The sequence below is a fragment of the Coturnix japonica genome, unplaced genomic scaffold (genome assembly GCF_054131305.1).
Source record: "Coturnix japonica strain WE unplaced genomic scaffold, WE-NBRP24 Scf041, whole genome shotgun sequence".
NCBI lineage: Eukaryota > Metazoa > Chordata > Aves > Galliformes > Phasianidae > Coturnix > Coturnix japonica.
In genome coordinates this window covers 3,050,143-3,066,712 of record NW_028188944.1, presented here as the reverse complement: position 1 = coordinate 3,066,712, position 16,570 = coordinate 3,050,143, and the positions used below count along the sequence as shown (strand labels likewise).

Sequence of the window (16,570 nt, the reverse complement as noted above, 5' to 3'; positions counted from 1 at the left end):
GCGGTCTGGCCATAGGAAATAATTCATCTCGATGGTTTTCTTATGGATTCATTTGCTTCCTCGAGGTTGTCCTGACATTCGGCAATTTCCTTCAGTAGCGTTTCGAGCCTTTTCACTTCTGCATCCTTCTGCTGTAGAAATATCACATTCCAAACAGGACAAACCAGATCATTTTAGAAACAATTACAAGCCAAGTTGCATTTTGGTGTTAAAAACAGCCATAGACTCATAGAATAGCCTTGGTTGAAAAGGACCACAGTGTGCAGGGTCTCCAACCAGCAGACAAGGCTGCCCAGAGCCACATCCAGCCTGGCCTGAAATGCCTCCAGGGATGGAGCATCCACAACCTCCCTGGGCAACCTGTTCCAGTGTGTCACCACCCTCTGTGTGAAAAACATCAACCTAATATCCAACCTAAACATCCCCGTATCACTTTAAAACCATTCCCCTTGTCCTATCACTATCCACCCTTGTAAACAGCCATTCCACTGCCTGTTTATATGCTCCTTTCAAATACTAGAAGGCCACAGTGAGGTTTCCCTGGAGCCTTCTCTTTTCCAAGCACAACAAGCCCAGTTCCCTCAACCTGTCCTCACAGGAAAGGTGCTCCAGCCCTCTGATCATCTTAGTGGCCCCCCTTAGCATTATTTGCATTTCTCTTTTGCCTTCCTGCAAGCACACCTGCTTCAGGGCACATTTCATCCCACTGTTAGGCCTTGTAAGAAGCACTATGGCAAGTCCATATGCAGAAAACATTGGCATTCCATTCACTAACAGAGAAACTATTCTGCCCTTGCTCCTGACTCTTGTCCCTGCCTCCTCCTGCACTGGGCAGTGTTTGTGGGCAATGAAAGAAATACCCACATTCTGGAAAATACAGACAAAAAAGAAACAGGCAGAAAAGCGGCACTAATACTTTGTCACTGGTGGGAATCTCCACAGAAAGTGCTGTGCTAAAGGTGTGAGGTTAAGGGATCATCACTATCAAGATAAAAGTCATAGCATGGAAGATTTAGCGATGGCATGCTGACTAGAAGGAAAAAACAACACTTACCTTGGAGCTTGTTCATTTTCCCTCCTATCATCGGATATCTTCTCATCATCTACGTAGCTCTGAGGTTGGCCAAAGCCTGTTGCCATGAGCTTTGCTAAACGCAACAGTGCTGTGGCTCAGAGATTTATACCAGCACATAGCATAGGAGAACTCCATAACCCAAGTGTCATGGGAAGAAGAAAGGGGAACTGTTACAATTAATTACGTTCACTAAATTGGTAATTGTAGGCTTCTTGTCACACACTACTGCCTACAGCAAAACAGTACAGATGTTGACAACTGTGATTTTTGCATACGAGCAACCACTCAAGGCTGAGCACACTCTCCTGTCTCTTTGCCATGCCTAGAAAGACCCAGAAGAGCTCAGTGTTCTCTTGCTGTTAGTTTACATCCTCCAAGCACTTCCAAAGGCACGCTGCTCTGTAGAAAAAGCTGAGCTGCCCAGAAAGTTTGTGCAGGAAGAAGGCAGCAGTGTCAGTGCACGTCATCCTGGGGGATCTGAAAGCATTTGTGAAGAGAACAGGGAAAGAAGAGGGAAGAGAGCAAAACCAACAGGCGCTAGCACTGCTGCCCACAGGGGGCGGGGCTTGAGGCAGGGCCTGTGCCAGAGGGGGGCCTGGCACAGTTAGGGCCAGCTCAGGGCCCAGAGCAGAGGGGGAGCAGGCAGAGGCAGGGCCTTGGGGCCCAGGATGGAGGAGGACCAGGCACAGCTGGGGCCAGCTCAGGGCCCAGAGCAGAGGGGGACCAGGCACAGCTGAGGCCACTGCAGGGCCCAGGTGAGAGGGGAACCCAGCACAGTCGGGGCTGCTTTGGGGCCTGGGCCGGAAGGGGGCCCGGCACAGCCAGGGCCTATCCCCCTTTTTTGCACATATGAAATGCTCCCAGCTGTGCTGCACAGCAGAACATCTTTCAATGGAGATGAAAGCCTGTGAAATGAAAGAATCCTTTCTTATTTCTTTCACATTTGTGTTTGTTGACTGCAGTTCCAACCAGGTGGACTCGCAGTGTCTTGCAAGTGACACCTGGAAGCAGGTACAGACTGGAGACACAGCATCCTCAATGTCCAGGTGAGTAACAGCAGCCAAGGAGGCCTTTGGGCTCTGCAGGGTCCAAGTGTGGAGCATTACACACAGGAACAGCTGAGTATAAAGACAGTGGCAGAGCTGCAGAGCTTGCCATAGTAGGGAGGCACAGTGGCTCAGCTCATTTCCCACAGTAACACAGGAAATAAGAGCCATGAGGGAAATGCAGATGCCTTCTGCCCCCATCAGAGGGGAAAAATGAGCTGCACTTCCACAGAGACATTCCTCTCACAGCCACTCACACCTCAGGTGTGGAGGGACGAGCTGGGGCTGCTGGTGGCAGCTGTGGAACACTGCCATCTGTGGTGCTCCATCCTACCTTGGAGGTGGGCATGTAGAGCTGAGGACCTTTGTCACTGCACAAATGACTGCAAGCAGAGATGTAGCAGAGGGAACATAAAGCATTTAATAACTTATCATACAAAGCAATGAGTAATATAAATGACAGTATTTCCAACCAAATATCCGCCATCCTCACAGTCATGCCTGATCTCTACAGTCCCACCCAAACAATTTCCCAGCCCCCTCCAATTCCTCCTCACTATCCCACCCCTGAATTTCCCTCCCCCAATTCCCACACAGTAATTGCCCACACTAATTACCAGCATGCAGGGCATAGAGAACACCTGTTCCTTGTGTGCAGACACGTGAAATAAAGAAGTGGCAGGGAACTGGGGGTCTGTAGCAGGCTGTGGAGGCTCTGCGTAGAACGTAACCCCAGACCACAACCCCATCAGCTGCTGGGGCAGCAGCATCCCTGTCATTGGGGGATGTTGCCAGTGGTGGACAGGGACACAGGGAGAAGCCACACCTTGGTGTAGCTCTGATCTGCTCATGTCCAGTCCAATCCTCTATAGCACTTTCCATCTTCTGTCCTTTGTTCTTAACTGTATCCTTCCTTCTCTTCTGCTCTTTTTCTTTCTTTTAGGTGTCTTACCTGTATCTGCTTTTCCCCTCTTCTGTTCTTTTACTGCTCTGGTCAGCATCCAGTGTCTACACCACAACTCTAGGTTTTGGGATGGAGAAAGGTACACAGGGCATAGATTTGTACAAGAAAAGCTCTCTTGCTATGCCCAACAGGTGACAAAAAGGAACCCTCAGGACCACAAAGGCAGCTTGTTTCTCCAAAAAAAAATAAACTTAATTCTTTTCTTTATAAGAAGAATTAGAATCTTACAGAGGAGATGAAAATCATCTTCACTATGCTTTTAGACTGTGCATAGACTAGACCAAGATGTGTGGTGTTGCTTTGATACCTTATGGGGAGCACCGGTATCAGTGGATGAAGCTAACATTGTCTCAGAAGCACAATAATGGAGTACTTTTGTTTATAGTTGGCCTGAATGCAGTACAGGAGTGTGTTGCAGTAGTACTTGTTCTGAAATTCTAGGCTCTGACAAAGAAGTTTAGCAGGGTCCAAAGCACTTGTGAAAACAGTAAAATATTATTACTTCCTGTGTTAACAAATGAGTCTGTTACAATAGGATGATGAAAATAATGCTGCCTTAATGTGCTAATCATCAAACAGAGGATCTAGTCAGATTTCTAACTTCCAGCTCTTTAATTTTAGAGGTCTAGTTTGGAGCCTAGGGGACGCATACAAGTTTGCCTGCGTATTAAACCCTTTACGGCACGGGAGAGAGCAAATGGATCGCAGGTAAGGCATTTATTTAATCATAAACAAAAAAACAACCCTTAAAGTATATATGTTTTCTTTCCTGTAAGATGACCTTTTAAAACTTTTTTCATGCCTGCATTACTTGTGCTTCCTTGTAATAGGGATGTGTTTCACTTGAGGATTCAACAAGCATTATACTGAAGTCCCCTAAGAGCTCATTGGGAAGAATGAGCGATAAAACTTTAGGACAGACAACACAGAAGTTCACCTTTTCACAGGTAAATTAATTGTCTTTAAATGATTTTAAGTTATTTGTGGAAAAAGTTGCTTGTCTTCTGTTACTTCATATAAAGTAAACAAGTTTTTCTTAACTGTCTTTAGAATTATCAACGTGTATCTGACTCCTTACAGTACCTAAATATTGCTTAAACAAAATAAAGAGATTAACCAGCTTCTTGGTAACATTCAGGTGTTTGGACCTGAAGCAACTCAAGAAGAATTCTTTGAAGGTACTGTGAAGCAACCAGTGAAAGAGTTCTTAGAAGGATGTAATCGCCTTGTTTTTACGTATGGCGTTACAAATGCTGGGAAAACTTACACATTCCAAGGTATGAGCAGAAATGCTTTTTCCTTGAATTAATTTCTTAAAGTGAGAACTAGTTCTAGAAGAGAGAGATGTTATGCCTTCTTACCTAGTTACTCAACAGGCCTTGTACGTTGCCTTCTTTTGAATATTAGTAGCCTTGAAAAGTCGTCTTCTTCCATAACAAATATTACTAAATTTACAAGTGTGTAAGACAGTCTACACTACAATAACTTTGGTTTTTGTTCCTACTATAAATGCGTGCATCTTAAATGCTGTTCTTTATTTGAAGGCAAAGTATGTCTGAGTTTGTTTGATTTATTGTAGGCAGAAATTAAACATTCTGAAACATTTGATCAAGGTATTTCAATCTTTTTTCAAATTTCTGATTTTAGTAATAACAGCAGCATAGAAGATTGTGTTCCCTGAGCTTTAGTAGTACAGAAATAATACATCAATGTCCTTTCTGGCTGGGAGCAGTTGTTTTTTATGTTTAATATTGTCATAACAAATGAAACGATTGGGTTCACAGGAAACAAATTCCCCTTATTTCTGTTATTTAGTGTTCTGTTACTATGTATTTCCAATAGTTTTATATGCGTGGAGCTGAAGACTTTCCCACAGTAATACCTTTTTAGGACTTAAATGTTAAGAATCAACAGGGTAGTATGTTCAAAAATTATCTTTCTATGCACCTTCCATACAGCACTATAGAAATTCTTCTGCGTATTGTCCTCTCTTGTGTTCATGACTGACTTTAAAACACTGAAGCTTGCTTGGTATTTAGTGACAGTGGAAAAACTAAGGCGTGAAGTAGGCAAGATGTGGAGGTAGTTGTGTGCTCCAAGAAAAGGCAATGGGAAAGGAGCTGAGTTACTTTAACAGTTTTATGAGACTTGTAGATATTTCTAAATAGGGTTTGTGGGACGAACGGAATGTTGTAGCAGAGACATCACTCTGGTTGTTATTTCAGTGCTGTTTCAGAGCGGGAAGTGAGCCTGGTAAACAGATGAAAATCTGCACGTCTGTTAAATGTGGGAGTTTGCTGTGGGTTATTTTTTCTTCTTAAGGCTAAGCTTATGCAGAATATTCTGGCTGTTTTAAAGTGATGCCCTGAATTGTCTAAGGAATGGGATGTGAGCTGTTGCTTAAAGCCAGTATTTTTCAGGGAACAGTCTAGTAACACTGCAAACATTGCTTCAGACTGTAACTGGCCTCTAAATTCTTTGTGTATACTTTGAGATTAGAATCAGTTATCTTTGTCTTCATTTATGTTTATATGTTGCTTACAATAGTAACCTGGCCCTTCTTTTGTGTATTGCTTACAGGGACAGAAGATGATGTTGGTATTTTGCCAAGGACGATGGATATGTTGTTTAAAACTGTTGGAGGAAGGCTATACACAAAAATGGATCTGAAACCTATTTGGTGGAGAGATTACATAAAACTGACTAATGACAAAGTGAGAGAAGAAATTGCTCTTAAAAATTCATTGCTTCGTCTGACAAAAGAGGTAGGAAGCTACTTTATAAAGAAATGATGAGTACATGCATCTTGTGATAGTTCAGTGTTATCCTTTCCATTCTGTAATGAAAGAGGGTTCTGTATTTACACACAGTTTTCTATTTGTCTTTCTGTTCCTGCTGAAAAAGAATGAAGCATCTTATTAGTGGTGTGCTACACCGCACTGGGGTATTTTAGTTGTGGAGTACGTTAACTTGATCTTACTGATGAGTTGGTTAAGTGTGCACTTCACAGTGTGAAAGGCAGGTGGCAGTAAAATTCCTTCTGAATTATTTCAAGAGCACAGCTGAGTATGAAGTCTGGCTCCAATGATCTTTAAGTATTTCGGGGAAAAATGACACGTGTCTTCTACATGAACCAAAGATGTGTAAAACTGTTCTAGGTTTAGTGAGTATGTGGAAAGAAAATGCAGTGGACAGCTATATGCTGATCTCATCCTACTCCATTAGAGAGTGAAGATGCGATCGTGCGATATAGGTGCCTCCTCTAGTTTCAAGAACCGTGTTCCTAGGTAAAATACTTGACCTTATAAGCTAAGTAGGTACAAGCTTTGCTGACTATACAAAGCCAGATCTGGGTGAGTGTCATGTAGATGAAAACTTCTATGTTAAAAGTTTTACTTCTAAGCATACTGTATCTGGTAGGTGAGATTACTCCTCTTCAGTAGATGAGAATTTCTTTCTACTTTTGTGCTCTATAAAAAAGCAACACAACCTGAAGCCTGGGAACTGAGTATACATCTATGAACATCATGAGATCTACATGTTGGGAGCTATTCTGTATTTTCTATGACCAAACTACTTAAAAATATTATATTTACAAAATTTAGTCTTAACTTCATTTGTGTAACACTTTGATAGCCTGAGTTAAGAAATAATAAGCTGCTTATCTACATTAAGTGATCGAGTATTCTACCTTAACTTCCTTTTCTGAGAGTTGACCTAATAAGCCATAGGATATGGAAGTCCTGAATTAAGAAAATCCCAATAAGAAAAATATTTCAGGAGTCCAAGATTCATGAAGGGTAAAATGCAGATTATAAATGGGCTATTGAAAATCATCTTATTAAATAACTCCTTTTCCTGTTGGGGATTCTCTCCCTATTTGGTCTTTTTCTTTCTGAATCAGGAAGCTGAAGTGCATCAGATCTTATAGTAAAGGAATTGTCAGAAATGAGTAGTAAGGTGAAACCAGTCAAAACGTGTAGCCAGGATTTTTGTGTTGGCACCTTGGAACTATACTGTATTGTTTTGTGGTAGAGCAATACAGCTGCTTTTAAAAAAAAAAATAAAAAAAAAATAAAAGCAACCAGTGGTGTATTGGTGCTGTACATCAATAATAAATCCTAAAGTCTCTGTTTTCTTTCGTAGGTAGACCATCACAACAGCACTAATGACAAATCCCCAGCTGATTCTAAGGGTATGTTTTATATTAAACAGTAGCAATTAGAAAAGCTTCTGTAAGGTCAACGACTGGCTTTTTTTGGCTAATGCTGATAATAAAAGGATTATTTAGCTTTTATTTGTAACAGAACGGAATAATGGGCAGGACATCTGGGCAGAAAACAGAAGGAATAAAATGGCTGGAGACTACTGGGACATCTATCATAACCTGGTTTTATGAGGTGAAAGTAAAACAAAGAAAAAGAGTATGATTTGTGATAAGATCCCTAGTGGTTTTCCGACAGGCCTTTAGGGCACTTAAGAACTCACTAAATAATTTTTTCCCTAAAAAGTCAGAACGAAGTGTCCTTACTAGTTCAGTTCTCTATATTGTAGAGACTGAAGAGTTCTGAATATTTCTAACCCAACTATAGATGTTAGATTGGGTTTTGGAAGTGAAAAAGCAAGCTTTATAGCAGGCGTGTCTTTGCAAATGTGTAGGACAATCGTCTTGACTTCCAGATACTTGGTGTTTGTATGAGAGGTGGGGATTCTCTGTGTTTATGTTCTGGGAAAAGTTTTAAGCTGTAAGCTTAACTATTACTTATTTTTAAATGCAGCTAGTTTTACTGTCTCTACATTGACTTGTAATATTTTCTACTTTGCAGGTGCAGAAAATCTCTCAGAAGGATCAGACCAACTTAGCAGATTATCTATAGATGATTTTGTGAAGTTCTCTGGGTTTCATTTTTTGAGATTTACAATGAATGTTTTTATGATTTACTGGCTCCTTTATCAAATGACAGAAAAAAAAGGACACTTTGCCTTGCTCAAGACATCAAGGGATATTCTTACGTGAAAGGTAACTAGAATACTTTGCAAACTGCCAAGCTTGTCATGGAATAGTGTAACAATGTTTCTTCTGAGATAGAAAACTCTTAAATGTGTTCAGTGTAGCTCTAGAAGTGTCTGCTTGAAGGCAACAAGCTACATGTATGTATCTGCATCTTCAACAGTATTCTCCTTATTCCTGTACTTTGCCCATAAAGCCTGTGTGAACTCCACTGCCTTCATCATCCTTGAAAATGAGAGCCATACAGTCATTATAATGCAGACAAAATCCAGATAACCCATCCCCAATAAAAACTACAAGCTAAAACAAAAAACTTCTCAGATTGACTTCTGCACCAGTGAATACAAACTTTGGGCTTCTGTAGTTTAAGAACTTAGCTTTTGTACTTTCAGTACTAAGGCGGCTTGCTTAATTTGGATGGAGCATTCTTTAGTATACTGGTAGGATAAACTGTTGTGCTATACTATACCTTGCCCTTTTCTGTGGGAGGAAGAATCTTAGTCTTATCTGCCATCAGCTTGTCGTATGTTTGAGGCAGAGTTAATGAAGTATTTTATTGTCTTAACTAAATGTTCTTAGTTTGTATACCTTATTTCTTGTTCACTTTCTCTTTTGCTAACGAAGCTTGCAAAAATCACTTTTCCTTCTTTTGGAAGGTTTGCAGTGGGTTCAGATTTCTGATTCTAAAGAAGCTTTCAGACTTTTTAAACTGGGACGGAAACACCAGAGTTTTGCAAGCACAAAGCTAAATACTTGCTCCAGCTGAAGGTGGGAACTTTCACTAACATTGGGTGTAACATAGTGTGGGGAAGAGGGATGAATGAAAATATTGTTTATGGCTTTTTTTCGGGGAAGAGGCTTTAAAAAGGCTTGATATCTAGTGTTCCATGTGATATTTTGTGACAGTTTGTGATTCTAGTGCTTTAAACTAGAAGGATTAGTCCTTCAAGCAGATAAGTGCATACAAAAGCTAAGTGTTTTATCAAAAACTCTCAACAAAACAACTAAGCCTTCTTCCATGTAAGTAATGGTGGTTCATGAGGGGGAAGAAAAGCAAAATAAACTAAGAAAGAATGTGTCTTTAAAAGGTTTAATGCATCTAGTAGAATTATTGTTAATTGAATTGTTCTGGAATAAATCCAGCAGTGTTTTGAACAGATGTTATAGATTTTAGAAAATGTGTGTATTTCTGGCTATTGACCTTGCTTCATTTCTCCTTTTAGCCACAGTATATTTACAATTAAGGTACTAAGAATCGGAGACCTTGAAATGCCACGAGTGACACGAGTCAATGAGTAAGTTCAGAGCAGAGTTCCCTTCTTCTTTTAGGATGAAATTGTCAGTTACTTTCAGTATTGATGTATTGATATTAGGCTACGGACACTAGGTTCCCTGATACAGCCTCCTGTATGAGTGGTGGTTCCCCATTTCCTGTCATTATGCAGTACTAAACCATCAAGTTGTAATGCTGTTCTATATCTTGTGCCCACTGTTCCACACAGTGTTCCTTTATCCTTCTCACTCAACTTCTGAACTAATGTAAATCCTCAGAAGGAAGAATATGGCAGAAAAATGGAAGCTGTGTTGGAAAAGAGTTTGGCAGGAAGTAGTGTGCAACTTCACTAGGAAAGCAACATTAAAAAGCATGAAAGGGTTCAAGAAATTGTTCCTCTAGGAGGAGTGGTTGTGTTGGAAATGATAAATAATCAATGTACATTCAAAGGCAAGAAAACTTAATTTTCCTTATCTGCCTTCAGATTATCACTGTGTGATCTTGCTGGTTCAGAAAGGAATACCAAGACGTGCAATGAAGGTGACAGACTGAAAGAGAGTGGAAATATCAATGCATCTCTCCTAACTCTAAGCAAGTGCATTAGTGCACTCAAGATCAGTCAGCAGTCAAAGTAAGTCCTTGTACAAACTGTAAACTAGTTGTAGATTTCAGATATCATGTACAATGTTTAAACTATTGTTTAAAATGCAGAGTACGAAACTATGTTATGAGTGAAAACTATCTGTAGGCTTCTGCAGATGTGTGAAGACTTAATGATCTAAGAAAGTGATCTATAAACTTGCCTTCTTTTTGTTGTTGTTTTTTGTTTGTTTGTTTGTTTGTTTTTTCAAATAAAACCATTCCAGTTCTAAATTTCTGAATGTGTTTTCATAGACTTAAGCAAATTAGCGTTGTGGTTTTTTTTTTTTTTTTTCTGGCCTTGCCTTCTCAAACAAGTCCTGGGGCAGATTATAAAATTTGTTTTCACTATTTTCACTTTAAATGTGTGAAATGTTAGACCTTTTCCTCCTTTGTTAGTTAGTTGCATTTATCATTTAGTTCTGCTGTAACAGTTTTCCTCAGGGATGTTGCTGTGCTTCATCCTAGCCAAGAGACATGGTCAGAATATATATATATATATATATATATATAATTTGGGAAAAAAAAAAAATTATATATAGATATATATAATTACATCTATACATATATATATATATAATTACATATATACATATATATATATAGTTTTCCAAACCTTGATGCAACTTCATCATTCTTTCTGATCTAGCTAACCAAATTCAGAGAGAAGAAAGCCTGCTTGCTACTTCTGTCTGAGGTTGTGCTCTAAATGAGTGCAGACAGAGCTTTCTGTATTTTAAACAATGTAGTATTTATTTACAGTCACAGCTGGATATAATTGCAGAATTCTCTGCTGATTCTCATTTGAAGGTGTCTTTCTGTCCCAAAGATTAGGTGAGCTCTGTGTTCATGAAATGCCACACTGTACCTGGTAGCCTATTCAAATTCTGTTATGCTTAAAAGTAGATGAAAATAGGCCTTGCTACTGGATTAGTCTCTTATCTGTCTGTCCTTTCTAGGGAAGAAGGATTCCTTAAAATTAGCTGCTGCTTAAAGTGCTTTGATTTATTCAGAACTGTTTTATTTGTTGGTCCTGATCACTTGAAATTTTAACAATATGGGGGAAATGTAGTGATGACTTTGATAGTAATTTTCTTTAAAATAAGAACTCATTTACCACTCCTGCACTAAAGCTACTTATGGGTCACGTGTGTTGTGACAGGAGCGTAGCTATGTGAAGCTTTTAGCTCTGTTTGCAGAATTCAGTAGCTGTAAAGAGTCCAGCAGGTAACCTCACTAGAGAACAGTGTGTTTAGTCACGCTTTAGGAGTTCTCTCCTAATTTTCTGTACATCACCAGCTGTTTGATTCAGTGGCTTAACCTTGGTTTAGGAAACACCAGAGATGTTGTGATAAGTATATGCTTCTTTATTTCCAAAGTATTTACTATCGTCCTTTCCTAGAGACAATATACTGAGAGAGTGGTTATCTCTGATTCTGTTGGGTACTGTTTTCTTAGAAGTAGATAGGTCAGTTTGCCAGATGTGGTAAGGGAAAGAGAAAGGTGAGAGAGAATTTAAGCTAACGTGAGGCTGTATGACCTATCTTAGGCTGGATGTTGAATGTACTTTTTGTTTTAAATGTTCTCGTGGGTTGTCTAAGAAGATAATGGCTGCATAGTAGCTGGAACAATCATACAACCTGTCTGCAAACTAGCAAAAAGATTAAATTCAAAACAACCCACAACTCAAAATGATTTAAAGACTAGTGCAGTTATTTATGTGTTGTCTTCCACTTGGATAGCTCTCACATTGAAATGAAGCTGTTAACTTCTGCTAATAGGATTTGTTGTGGTTTTTGCCTTCAAAGGGTGCAGCAGCACATACCGTTTCGTGAAAGTAAGTTAACACACTTTCTTCAGGGATTCTTCAGTGGAAAAGGGAAGATACACATGTTAGCAAACATCAGCCAGTGTGCTTCAACCTATGAAGAAACACTCAATGTGCTAAGATTCTCAGCTATTGCACTAAAAGTGAGTATGTTGTAGTTTATTTTGTTGATCAGTACTTATGATTTGTATTTAAAGAAAAAATTCTGTTCTTCTAAGAATATGAATCTATTTGTGTAGTATCTGTAGTGAATCTGGGTGTTTGTCTCCATACAGCAGTCAGGTTTTTTAATTTAGTGTTTTAGTTGAGCTTAATTTTCCTACAGAGTTTTCTAAAAATCTCTACTGGGGTCTTTGTGTTTCTTTGGGGTGTGAGGGCAGAAGCATCTTCTGAGAATCTCATTCCTAAAAAGTATTCAACCTAACAAGAAGCAACTTGTTACATCTGGAGGAGATTTTATGCTATTTACTTAATTTTTCTCTCTTCTCAAAATATGATCCCATGTAGGAAAGCAAATCCAGCTACCCCATATGTTGCTGCTGTTGTAATTTTGAATATTGTCCAGTTCAAGTGTTGACAAAAGAAGTGGAGCAGTAAAGAGTTTGAAAAGCTGTGTTATGGCCATCAGATGCTTCAGTGGGAAAGTGGGGGTTAAGCGGAATGGGTAGGAGTGAGTGCTATGATATAACACTGAAGAAGTTAAGCTGTCATATCAGTGCTACAGTCTTGATGGAAAACTTTGAAGTGCTGAGAGTTTGTGTTTGAAGCACAATTGATGGATGTGTGCCCTTGGATTGTGGCCTTACCTGAAAGAGGTTAAGTGTGAAAGTAGAGGGAGCAGCCTATGAGGGTGATGTGGCGCTGCAAGACAAAGAACTGAAAAGATGATGATCAGTTGCATTGAATGCAACTGGAAACGCAAAACATAAAAAAAGCAGAAATCTATGGCTGCATGAAGTGGCAGTTCTTGTACATTGTTTGCCTAGTGAAACTCTTGAGGTTAAAAGCAGGATTGGAGTCTGCAATAACTCCTTTGTACTTTCTTGAAAACTGGTTTAAGTAGTGACCAAACATCAAATACTATAAAATATATTAGCTGTTACTAGAATGCCACTTATCTTCCCCCCATATGAATCACTGTCATGTTGTATGTGAATTTGTGAGGTGGGTTTTGAAGCTGAAATTAAAAACTTCTTGTATGGCTGTCTTCATAGTGGCTATCCAGACTATCTGTAGAAATAACAGCTATTATGTAGTCAGCTATTCACCAGTTTTAACTGATTATAAATTACGTTTCAGCATGGAGAACATAGCATAGTGCCTGACACCTGTGTTGATCCTGAGGGCATTCTTGATTCTGTGCATTATGATGTCATGGATATTAAAGAGCAAGCTGAGGCAGCACATAGTTCCATTGTATCCCTGGAGGACCCGAAGGAAGATACTGGCTGGTTTGAAAAGCAGCTGGAGAAAACTAACTTTGAACTGATGGAGACCAAAGAAGAGCTAACAGAGAAAAACACCAAACTACTTAAAACTGAAGAAGAGCTGATGCAGAAGAACAAAGGTGAGTTATGCGATGTGAAAGGCAGAAGACAGAAATAGTTCATTAATCTAAAAGAGAAATAACCAGTTTGAGTAGGAATTAGAGGAGATGTTCTACCTTTGGAACCATAGCCTGTAGATAAGTGATAGTTTGTTCCTTGTGTATATTCAGGTTCAGCAATTCCACGGTTTTTGGTTATTTCTTTTCTTTCCCCCCCCCCCCCCCTCTCCTTTAAACTGCAACTAGCAGCTTTACGCTTTCGTAAGTATGGGGTTAAATGTCTATATCTTGATTTTTACTTTTATATTGTAATCTCCACTCTTCTTTATGTCTTGTTGATGCAATGTTTTCGTTCCAAGAAATATAGAAAACTTTTGAATCACTCCCAATAAGTGAAGACCACATGCAAATTAATTAATCTGTTCAAAAGCTACCTAAACGTTAGAATATCTGGAAAAATTGATTACTTAATAAACTATCTATTGGCTACTTATGTAATACAACCTTTTCTGTGTGTTACAGACTTTGAAATGCAGATGATTAAATTGGATGAGTCTGTTGAGCAACTTAAAGAAGCAACTGAGGTAACTTTATCAAGAAGATGTTGTGTAAAATTGTTTTAATACCAACTTGTGGTAGCTTAAAATGCTATTCCAGTAGGCTCCATTAATAGATTTCTTACCGAGCTTAGCTTAACTGAATTTGCCTTTAATGCATTGTGTAATTCAGCTACTTAACACTACATTATAAACTGATGACTGATTTTTTTTTATTTTTTATTTCCAAGAAAATGAATGCACAAAATGAAAGGATTCGAGAGCTAATGGACATTGTGGTGCAGAAAGATGACATTATTACAGAGCTACAAGACTTAAAATCTCATTCAGAAGAAAAAGTAAAAGATTATGTGAGTTTTACACATCTCCGTATCCTTATACAACAAAAGAAAAACACTAATTCTATGCTTGTAATCAACACATTTTTGGAAAACTGATTTTCTGTATGTAGCTGGTACTCGCTTGAAATTGTAAACAATTCAAATTTATCTGAAGGTAGTTGTTGTTAACACAAACAACAAAAATACCAGTGTGTTCCACTAACTCCTGCCTCACACTCCTACATCAGAGGAAGAGCAACAGTAAAAGTATGTTGAGTAGAGTTTGAAGTACGAGTAGGAATGGTCAGGATATCTCCACGTTCTATGCAGTCCATAAAACTTTATCCTGACTAATGTACTGCGAGCTACTGAATATGTGAAGACTAGCTTGATTAAGTATGTGTGCATACCACTTCTGGTGGTTTTTGTTCATTTTTTGATGTTTGGTAGCCTGAAGTAGCTCTGAAAACATTTATAGTTAATTCTGTCACTCAGATCTCTAACCTTGTAAGCTTAGCAACTTGACCCTTCTTAGTCTTTGACTGTCTGCATCACTGCAACTTAGTATTTCCATGGTATTAAAGCTGACTGTGATGAGTAGTCATGTCCTCACCTATTACTTCTTCCAAGAACAAGGCTCCAACTCTATCTGTGAGATTGTGTGGCCTGAACACTTCTGAGGCTTTTCTTTTCATAAGTTACTAAAGATGAATAATCAGTCCTTGGCAGTGCCAGCATGGCTTAACAATTGTCATCTTGTAAGTAAGGAAGCTTCACTTGTGGTCAAGGACACTGTCACGGTTTGAACTAAAAATCCACCTGCGTCCGTGACAGGGGGCCGTAGGCCCCGGAGGGGCCCTAGGCCGGAAGGAAAAAGTTAATTAGGAAAAGAAAACAGCGGCAACGATCTAAGGAGGCACACTTATTTACTAAATACTATATCGAAATACAGGATAACACAATATAATACAATATAATTGAAAATTGAGCTAACGAATCAAGCGAAATAGGAGAGAGAATGAGTCCCGTAACCGAGAGGCCTACTGTAAATCTAGGCGAACGGCTGAAGGCTCCCACACACTCCCCTGAACGCCAGAACTCGAAAGACGTCAGTCTGTTCTGCGACAGAGTTAATATAGAGTCCAGGTCCCGTGACCCATCGTGTTGTTCCCTGGGAGATGTAGTCTTCTTCTGTAAGTTGCAGATTCAGTAAAATTATTCATGCTTTAAATGATGTTATGATGTGGAATACTGATAGCAAAAATCACAAAATTATTAAACCATGACATTCCACCCCTTATTCTACATCATTACATTATGTTTATACATACATACACACTCATATGTATAATTGTGAATAATCAGCAACCTTATTTTTCTCAACAATTTATATTTATTCCTTACAAATCCCTAAGTTGAGAACAAAACTCTATAACCTAACCTACTATTTATTAATTTTGAGAAAATGGCAAAACTGCCAGAAAAAGGAAAACATGTCAGCGGTAGAGGGGAAAGGCAGCGCTAGTAGGGCGTCCCCCACATCAAGGTGCACTCATCCTTTCCCAGCCACCACAGCAGATTCCCTGTTGACTTATACTTCTTTCCATGTGTGCTCTACACATGCATGGCCAGTGCAGGATATAGAGTCCAGATGGAAAACTTGCTTACAGAATGCCTAATTAAGGTATATAGAGAAAAAGTGTTTCCTTAACATTAATCCACTCTATCTTAAGTCCTATACCTAATTGAACTATTCTGTATCTAATTGAAATATTTTTCTGAGACTCTACCTATATATTTACAGGAAAATCATTGGCTGCACTCCCCCAACATCAAATTCCCTTGTGGTACACATTGAACATTCCCATTTTTGTCCATCACCCACCACGTGCACCCAGGTCCCATCTGGGTCGCCATTTTTTTTTTTTTTTTTTTTTTTTTTTTTTTTTTTTTTTTCACCTACAGAAGAGGTATCACGTGCTAAAGAGGCACCACCATACAATGAGCTACCAGAAAACGAAAAGAAATTTGCCCTATTCACAGACGGATCATGTCGTATTGTAGGGAAGCATCGCAGATGGAAAGCTGCTGTATGGAGCCCCACACGACAAGTTGCAGAGGCCACTGAAGGTAAAGGAGAATCAAGTCAATTCGCAGAGGTAAAGGCTGTTCAGCTAGCTTTAGATGTGGCTGAACGGGAGAGGTGGCCAATGCTTCATCTTTATACTGATTCATGGATAGTGGCAAATGCCTTATGGGGGTGGTTGCAACAGTGGGAGGATGATAATTGGCAACGAAAGGGTAAACCTGT

The 16,570-nt window shown here is 39.3% G+C and overlaps 1 pseudogene across 1 annotated transcript in view; it reads left to right on the top strand.

Annotated features, from left to right (window-relative positions):
• Positions 1 to 16,570, top strand: part of LOC146752794 (uncharacterized) — a 32,098-nt pseudogene that overhangs the window by 1,500 nt on the left and 14,028 nt on the right. Inside the window, exons 4-14 of the transcript XR_014940368.1 lie at positions 2,087 to 2,121; positions 3,707 to 3,793; positions 3,916 to 4,032; positions 4,224 to 4,362; positions 5,666 to 5,850; positions 7,232 to 7,280; positions 8,753 to 8,864; positions 9,320 to 9,391; positions 9,854 to 10,000; positions 11,817 to 11,979; positions 13,136 to 13,396. The product of XR_014940368.1 is annotated as an uncharacterized LOC146752794 (transcript). The remainder of the gene's footprint in view (positions 1 to 2,086; positions 2,122 to 3,706; positions 3,794 to 3,915; positions 4,033 to 4,223; positions 4,363 to 5,665; positions 5,851 to 7,231; positions 7,281 to 8,752; positions 8,865 to 9,319; positions 9,392 to 9,853; positions 10,001 to 11,816; positions 11,980 to 13,135; positions 13,397 to 16,570) is intronic.